The 9,560-nt window shown below is 41.1% G+C and overlaps 1 non-coding gene across 1 annotated transcript; it reads left to right on the top strand.

Moving 5' to 3' along the window:
* Positions 1-8,175: 8,175 nt before the first annotated feature.
* LOC145408867 (U6 spliceosomal RNA) lies at positions 8,176-8,284 on the top strand. The gene has a single exon (XR_013898985.1). It is a non-coding gene; the product is annotated as a U6 spliceosomal RNA (small nuclear RNA).
* Positions 8,285-9,560: the final 1,276 nt, after the last annotated feature.

Below are 9,560 nucleotides of genomic sequence, written 5' to 3'. Positions count from 1 at the left end.
CAAATATTTTTTGAGAGTCTGTCGGAGCCCGAATAACCCCGTGGAAGACGCATAAAACATTGGGAAACATGCCAGCGGTGTAAGGGTTAAAGGCACGGGTATTCCTCTTGCTTTGAGAAAACGTCTCAGTTCTGCTACAGTCCATTTTTCCATATATATTTTAGCTGCACAGTCGACCATGGCATTATATTTTCAGGATTTATGCGGCTGATTTCAAAAGGTGCAAGAGTGATGTACACACAGCATCAGCGCTGCCTTGGGCCCCTGAGCAGTGGGCACACAAAGCTATGGAAGGGCCTGGCTGCAGGCGAAAATCATCTAAACTGCTTTCGCATGCGCCAGAGTCTCATCGCTGATTGGCTCTTGTGTTTTCGCATGTACACAGAATGATGGAACAGCTAAAAAGTGCAAGGACAAAAATATGTGACTGTCCCACAAGTACAATTGATGACCCACAATTGAGGTGCAACATTTGTGATAAAACATTCTCTACAGTTAATAAAAAGGAGGCATGAAAAGACTATCCCACGGTGTAACAGGTCCATCCAATAGGCCTACGACTGTAATATTATATAAAGAGTTTGCAAATCAAAGATTTCCTGCATTAACCATGCATCCCACTGACATATATATATGTACGTCACACAAGTTTTGTCACTGTCAGTCACGTTGATGTATATAAATGCGCATCAATTGCAAGGTCCTAATTTGCGCATATTTTCAATTTTCACCCGTCATTTTTGGTACGTATACACGGGACACCTTCCTCTACAAGATGCCAGGCAGTGGGACAATACCTTATCCCGCATGACCTATCACTCCCCATGCACATACCATTGTCTTGGCAGTTCACCTGTTACCAGTGACCTGGCCACCAAAGACATGTCATGCCACAGTACAGAATTCAGGGCCAAGAGTGATTCCCACAATCGATGACACTGTATGTTACATAGCATTAGAGGAAGAAACAGTCAGAAATGATGATCATGTAATGTCACCAAAAACGGTCAGGTTATGTTGATGTGTTTGGTGAGTGAAACAATGCTTATATTGCCTATATTATTGTGTGAAAACCAATATACTCTACACACTACATATAAATTCGTACCAAATAAATGAGATAAATACCATTTATGAGTGGTGTGGAATAGATTACCCTCCAATAAAACTCACGTTTTCTTTAGAGCAAGCCTTGGATAGAAAACCCAGTAAGGTAAGAGGTACTGCTACCTCTATATGGGGTATTTTAACCTGTACCATCCCAGGTATTTTTGCGATTTTATACCCATCCAATCATGGACCAAAAACAGGAAAAAAGATATTGCATAAAACAATCCAAAAGGAAATATAAATCAAGGAAAAGCAAATAAAAGTACTCCTTATGGGAGAAATAAGTGCAGGATGGCCATCCATCGTGGTTTCTAGGCCCAGTTTCCCAAGCCGTGGAGCCTATGTTTTCCCACCCAGCTGGGTGGGATGAGAGAGAACGGGGGAGGAGGGAATGGGGGAATCCCCATTCTCAATATCCTTCTCCACTGGCCCATATTCCTCCCCTCAGAAGAGTCATCCAGGTCTTCCTCTTCCATTAGAATCACTAAATGAAGGGACAGAGGGTCCATGTGACAGTTTCAACCGCCTCCTCCAACCCAGTTGAGGCGGAAAAATGGTGTTGACTTCCCCGACATTCCTATGCACGCTGTGGCAGACAGTGGCACACTGATGTTACCCAGCCATGCAGAACCAAACTCAGTGCTACTGAAGTGCTTGTGCACAATGTTGCCAATGCATTAAGCAGCAGCTACTCCTTAGTAAAAATTTAGCTAGATTGAAGCAGTTAGGAGACGCACTACCAGCGCTCGAAATTTGCATTGTCGGCACCATCACGTCGCTGGGGATTACTCTCGAGACGTTTCGCACTCATCAAGGCACCATGCCAACGGCGGGATTGTACGGTTAAACCTTAGATGAGCTGATTTCTCTATGAATTTTCGATGTTTCTCACCAAAAGCGGAGGTTTGACCCAAATTTTTTTTTTCCAAAATTAGTCGAGTTGGGGGGAGTCAGTGGTGGAAAATCGGTCGAATGAGACGGGGTGGGTTAAGAATCTACCGGAAGCACCTTCTGTCGCTAAGATCATGAGACTGTCATGAACAACAAGGTGAAGCACGAGTTTAAGACAGATTTTTTTTTTATAATGGGTAGGTCTAGGCCCTGTCCTATGCTAGCGTTAAGATTAGGAAAATTTTTACGTGGCCAATACCATCAATTTCGGTATCATTGGATAGGTTATTGGCCATGATTCTGAAGATCGGAAAGAATTCTGAACACCAACCAAGCCTAACCCACCCAGCTTAGGGGCCTAACCCATCTTGATAACCTAGCACAGTCGTAACACAGCCTAATCTAACCTAGTCTAACTAACCCATTGTGGCATTCGTGGGAAGCTGTTAGGTTGTATCAAGTTGGGTGGAGTTGGAAGGTTTGGGTGGTGTTCAGAGATACTCTGATCTTCAAAATCATCATTCATGGACAATATGATCAATTACCTAGGCTATCTAGTGATATCAAAATCGATGGTATTGGCCAGGTGGCTGTCTTCTAGAAGAAATACCTTTAAACCCATACTGCTTTCGAGATTCATTTCAGTCAGAAATGATAAAATATTACTTTTTATAATAACCTAACCTAACCTTATGTAACCCTATTGTAGGAATCATCCAAATACACAAGAAAATATCAAAGAATGACTTAAAAACATATATCAGTATAGGCCTATAGGGTAAAAGCCTAATATTCCGCAGATTAGACACTAAAACCAGAATAACAAAACAAGCCCCAGCTCACTGTAGAATAAGCTAGGCTAAGGGAAACGTCCATAAAGTATTTAGCCTAAGACAATTTTGTCGCCTAATAGAAAAAAATATATATTTACTTCTAAGCTAATCTGACAACTCAAGTCCAAACCTGTCATTTACAACATTGATTATCCAAATTCGTTCATAAATCGTCGATTAATAAAGGAAATATATTTTAAAGCATCCAAATCTGTGTTTGAGTGACAGAAAGTAAAATAATATTATAATAACCAAACCAACTAAAACAGTGACAATCAGAAGGTGCAAAAATTTTGTTAGTTTCTGCTATTGATTTAGCTTAAAAAATTCTGTTGTTTACGTTTGCCAGCTGAGAGAAAACATGAAAAGCCAATCAGCTTTTGACGAGACTCTGGCCGCATGCGCAGTTTTAGATGATTTTCGCCTGCAGCCAGGCCCTTCCTAAACTACGTGCCTCCATATGAGCTCCAGTGAGTTCATACGATCTTCGAATTGTTTAAGTACTATAATTCATTCATTTGTTATGTAAGGGTACAATATCGTTATATTCATTTACTATTTTTCCTTACAGCTGTACATGTCACCACCTAAAATATGACTGACAGTGATCAATACTCAGGCAACATAATATTCGCATGTACTGTAGACTGTCCCTAAACTGGTAGATGGACGCAACCTTCCGTTTCTATTATATTTTGAAATCAAGAAGCCATTTTTTCTCCAGTAGTTTATGCAGAGATAAATCAATAAATATCCTCTTTTCAGGTAAGTAACACAAAAATTGTATAACAGAGGGTAATTCAAGCTGACCCCACTTTTGCACTTTACATTAAGAAATCTGGCAGAGTTTGTGGCATTTTTTCCAGAGTGTGGGAACCACTGAGCCACCCACCTCACATGCGCCTTAACCATTCTAAGAACTGAAAGAAAATTATACTTTTCAGAATAATGAGAGGGTGCAACGTAATGAGAAGTCACTGAAAAGCTTCCACGGAGTACTCTCCACTGTAAAGGAATCGTATCTGGTACAGCATCTTTGACTTAAAGGTGATTAAGAAGAGCAAGGGAGGCTGAACAATTGATGATATATTTTAATGTTCTAGCCCCCTCCAATGCGACAATAAAATTTTACTTATTAAGGCAAGCGTTTCTTCATCTCATAAGTTAATCATTTTGGTGAGATCATTTAGTAATATCTTAAGCAGCTTCCCCTGAACAAATAAAAACAGGAAAAAGGTAAAATTTACTTACCCTGTTTTATAACTTCCCACAGACCAAAAAAGGGACCTATTTTAAATGAACTGTGATACGTATCATATCGTTATCGTTTATAAAGGCTTTAACGTGCTTCCGTGTGTCCAGTCTTGGTCACCTAGTGGCGACTCTTCATGCTGCTCGCTCTCTGCCAGCCTCCCAGTTCAATCCTCATTCCTGAGGCCACACTCTAAGACCTCGTCCTAGTATTTTTTTCGTTTGTTTTCGGTTTGTCTCTTCGCAACCCTACCACCACGATGTTTACGCTTCTAACTTTCTGCACCCGCAATTTTCATCCTCAGTCCTCTCCACATGCCCAGACCATCTCGGTCTACTACTTATTTTCACAACACCAATGCATTTCAGTCCCATCCATCCTCTCAACTCTTCTGTCATGTAACTAATCCCCCAGGCCTACGCATTTAAAGACGGAGTACTCATCCGCTTGATCATTGTCATTTCTGTACGTCTGAGCCTAGGAATATCCTCTTCCTTTCCTGCCCAGGTCTCACTACCATGCACCACTGCGCATGTCAAATGCCACAGACAAGTTGGTTTCTCATCACAGAGGAATAGTCTTTGATGGAATATTCACTCATTACAGAAAAATAAATTTTTATTCACAAAAAAGTACGAGTATGTGCTGAACACACTAACATTGTCTATCGTCACTGTCATCATTAACATTAAAAAGTTGCCTTTCAGCATGAAGTTCTTGACGCTTCAGAAATAATTCTGATGTTAAGTTCCCTGGTGTAAAATTACACCTAGAGAATGCTTCCCCATGTGTTCACTCTTTATGCACTCTGCATTAACTTTCTAGTACCTAGAGTTCCTGTGTGAGGGATTTTGCTGGAAAGGCACTACTGGTTACTGCCATCCGCCTAATATCAGCTCATGTTCGCCCAACTTGGGCATTAGGGTCCATAACCTGGGTTTCCCCCTATATTAACTTTTGAGAAATGCTTACTGTAGTTCCGTCATCTATTTAGAACAGCTTTAGGCTACATGTGCCTCCAGTGTGTCTGGGGAATCTCCCATCTCTGAGGGATTTTCCTAAGAAAGAGTACTAAGTGTTTCATCGTTCGCTTATCGATCGTAAGGCTCATGGTCGTGAGGCTCATTGGTTCCTACCTGCGATTCACACCCTTTAGAATAATGTTTGAAAATGCCCAATTCTCGCTGTTTTTTTGTTTTGTTTTTTCTTGGACGCCAGGCACCAAATGGATCTACTGTTAACTTGAACTTCCACTGTGCATCTGGTTCAGAAGCCACATTAATGCTTAGTGACTATGATGCCCTGCACAGGTAACTAAGTAACTTACAGTTTAGCAACAGAAATAGGGAATTATTGCTTTCTCTGTTCAGTGAACATGGCAATGTGCAGACTTCTGGGGGATACGGAGCCTACACAATATGAAGGCATCCCAGATTTATGTCTAGGTGTTGATGTTACTCATGTTGACTGTACATTAGTTTGTTACTCCATATATGATGTCTGGACTATACCCCTAGACTCAAAACCAACTGTCTCCCGACCCGACCACCACTCTTAGAGGGGACATACCAATGAAAACAATTGCAGTACTTCTCCTACAAACCCAACGTGACAACCTTTATTGCTCAGTCTGCTCATACCATAAAAAGGGCCATAGAAAACCTCATTAGACATGCTTGTCTACATTTCAGTTCCGCTTAGCAGCCTCTAATAACCGCTTATCTAAACTAGATAAAGATAAAACTAATAACAAAAACCATCATTACACTGACACTCAAACTCTGAGCATTGTGGCAAATTGCCGAAAGGAGCTTGGCTGGAATATAAGATGAATAATACTGTCGCTACGTCTAGCTTTTTTCAGGATACCTTTAATACTGCTAGGAGCGTTAATGGAAGAAACTCTTGACAGTCAAATTGGGAGGAAAATTGTGCACTAATCTTAACGCTCACGCAGCTCTCATGTATGCGTGTGGAAGGATATTTAAAAATTTCCATACAAAAAAAATAGGTGGAAAGGCAACGTACTTAGGTTTATAGCAGAAAGCCAGCAATTTACTTCAATAATCTCTCACCCTCCTCGCAAGCTAAATTAATGAGAATCACCACAGAAGAGAAGAAATTAATTTTATTAACCCATCAAAAATGAAAGCAATTTACTACTTTAATGAATTTTGACCAAAAGCTGGCTCCGACCAAAGGTAAAGGTATGGTTCCCAGGGAGGGTGGTATTACTTGAAATATTCAACCATGAACTGGACAACCCCGTTCTTGAACTATGAGTTGCAGAACTTTGGGAACTGTCACATGCAGCCGAACAAACAGTCTCTTTATTCCCATTCCTAAGCCTAACCAACTGAACATCCTAGCCAGTTTCCCTCGTCATTTGTTAAAGTAAAATTTGCTACTGTAATCCTCAATAGAGTCACTTACATATAATTAATGTCCTCTTGTCACCCCAGTTACCTAGATTTCCTTTTCAAAGTGTTCACCATTGTATTTTATGCCTTCATGCCTCACAACAGCTACTGATGTAAACCTTTCTCAACCCAATTTCTGCTTTTGCCGCGTAGCCAACTGTCACATTATCCTTTATCACTCTCAGCCAAAAAAATGACGTTGGTGAGAGTGGCCCCTCCGGATGGATTAGGAGTAATTAATCTAACGAGAGGACATTTTTAGTTTCACCTGTTTTATGAGGTAGGGCCAGACATTTTGAGCTAGGCAAAAAAATAAGAAACTATTATGCGTCCCACTCTACAGTACTTAATATCTTAGCCAGTTTCCGCCACTTGCAACCTTTTAATCACAGTATCAGCTATGTTGATACTATAGTTTGTCCATATATCTGGGATTCAAAGTAAAAAAATTATTTAAATCAGCTGTCAGACCCATGTAATGAAAATGGGTCTGATCGCCTCAGCTTCATTGAAAACTAAGATTCTGAACTGAAGGTCACCCAGACAAAGGAGGTATGATCTGTGAAATAAAAAATTTCAAATAGATATCAGCTAGAGTAAGTCCAATGGATGTAGATATCCTTGATCTAAGGTCCCTCTTAATAGACTTGTGTCTACCATACGGAAACGTGAATTTCAAAGGCTCAGGATCACTTTATGGCAATTACAGGCTTTAACCGTAGGTATAGTTTGAATATAACAGTAGTTAAGATTACGTATTTAGTTTGCATTAAATCTCTAATTTATTGTTCTACACGCTTTTTCCTCTCGGAATGAAACAGGACGATTGAAAGGCTGGAAAAGCTGCCCAGAAAGTGCAATGGGAATCACATTAGCCACCTGTCCTTCCAACATAAATATTCTGAATGTGCAAGAGGAATTCAACATCCTCAGCATATGCGATCGTATCATAGTGAGGATAATTGCATAGCATGGTAATCCTTAAACAAGTATGAATCCCTGCAGTAAAGTCTTGCACGGCTTCCTAAAGAAGAAGAGGCTCGTAATGATCACAATGTGGATTGTGAAAACTTCAACTGTGCTCCAGAGGCCCAATTTGATCAGGAGCAAGTGCGAGAGCAACAGTACTTCCCTGCTCCGTGGAACATATCACATTTCAGCGGAACATTACCAACCTGTCATCTTAAAATTGCTTGGCCTGCAAACTCGTCTTGAATTGATCAGCAAGCAAAACTTGAAACCGTGCATGCAACCTTAGATAATAAAGTTACTAAGCCTAAATTGAACCAAATTATGCATACACAAATGGCTCTGTCTTTATTCTGTTCACAGAAGCAAATGGAAGTGCTGCAGTTATTTCTCAGGGTTATAGCCCCTAATATAAAGAACTGAACCCCATCAATAACTAGGCCTATACACTGAAGAAACTAAGTTATCACACTGAGACATACTGCAGCTGACTAATAGTTATACCTAGCTGACATTAGAGTCCTTACAGTTGTAATGTATTTCTTTAAGGTCAGGCACAGATGCAATCAAAATCAAAGTGCATCAGAATGCATCTGATATGGATTCCATCTCAATCTGGCCTCGTAATGCATGAGTCCAGGCAGGCTAACGGCACAGATTTCGCTATTAGTATTAGTATTTTTATTATTATTATTATTATTATTGCTTCGGCAGTAGATATACTAAAATTGGAAACGATACAGAGAAGATTAGCATGGCCCCTGTGCAATAGAACACGCAAAAATCAGCGTAAAGCGTTCCACACATTTTTACCTGGGGAGTAGCGGGGTTTCAAGAATACTCCCCCAGTATCCTGCTTGTCGTACGAGGCGACTAAAAGGGGTTGGTGGTGGGTTAGTGCCTCACCCCGTAAAAGAGACTACACTAAACATGCGAAAAAAGGGTCTCGGACCAAGGACCGGATCATACGTTGACAACTAAGGAATGGACAAAGGACATTCTGAGGGCGGGAAATTGGAATGTGAGGAGGAGTGAATCGATGAAGTGAAGAGAGAGATTGATCAGGTGCTTGAAGGATGCAAAAGTGGATATATGTGGATTGACTGAAACTAAATGGGTAAGGTGAAAGGGTGAGAGAATAGGGGAATATGGGTTTAGGTACTAATAATATGTACGCGTAGTCAATGAGAATGAGAGGCAAGAGAGGGAGTATGTCTGATGATAAGCAAGGTGGAAGTAGAATATAAGACAGTATGGAACAGTGGGTGCAAGGATTGTATGGGTGAGGATGAAAGTAGGTATACAAGTGTGGGCGACTGTATGCGTGTACTGCTCTGACAGAGGACCGAGTGGCAAAGAGTGAAAGATGAAGGTTTTGGGCGAGAGTAGGAGCATGTATGAACAAATCTGAGAGGAGGCGAGAGAGTGCTTTTGATTGGTAGAGCATGAATGGCAAAGTTGGGAATGTACGAGTGGATGGAGTGGTTGGTCAGTGGGGTGTGCCAGCTGAAGTAGGTGGGAATGGTACCGTAGTGCTTTGGTGGACATCTGTGCTGGTAAGGGTTGGCAATAAGCCAACACCTACTTTCGGCATAAGATGATACACCGGTATACATGGAGAGTAATGAGAAGGATGGATGGTGAACTTGTTGAACGAAAGGCAATGATAGACTATGTGTGTTTGGATGAGCTGTGAATGAGAAGACAAGTTATTTGAATGCAAGAGTGTGGGAGGAAGGGTGGGGGAATGAAGTCTCAGACCATCACTTAGTGATGGCATGTAAAGGTAAAGCTGCAAAAGAAAATGGATGAGGAGACGAAGGGGAAGACAGGAGGAAACAGTTCCTGTGAGAGGAGTGGAGAATTTGCAAGATAGTGAGAAGAATGGCAGAGTATAAGAGCTATAGTGTAAGAAAGATTGGGAAGGTATATGAAGGCTAGAGCAGATGGAAGGGGTTGAAGACGTATGTAAGAGATATTCACGGAAGAGCTAGGCGCAGCGTGTGAAGAGGTGGTTTGTGGAGTGAGGGAGGAGATGCAAGGGTGTGAAAGGGACAGCATGGTGGAATGAAGTGAGGTGAAACG

This window comes from Coenobita brevimanus, chromosome 78, assembly GCF_032717465.1.
Source record: "Coenobita brevimanus isolate Jiangsu-jjx chromosome 78, ASM3271746v2, whole genome shotgun sequence".
NCBI lineage: Eukaryota > Metazoa > Arthropoda > Malacostraca > Decapoda > Coenobitidae > Coenobita > Coenobita brevimanus.
The sequence above is the reverse complement of the archived record's forward strand: the minus strand, read 5'-3'. Positions and strand labels throughout refer to the sequence as shown.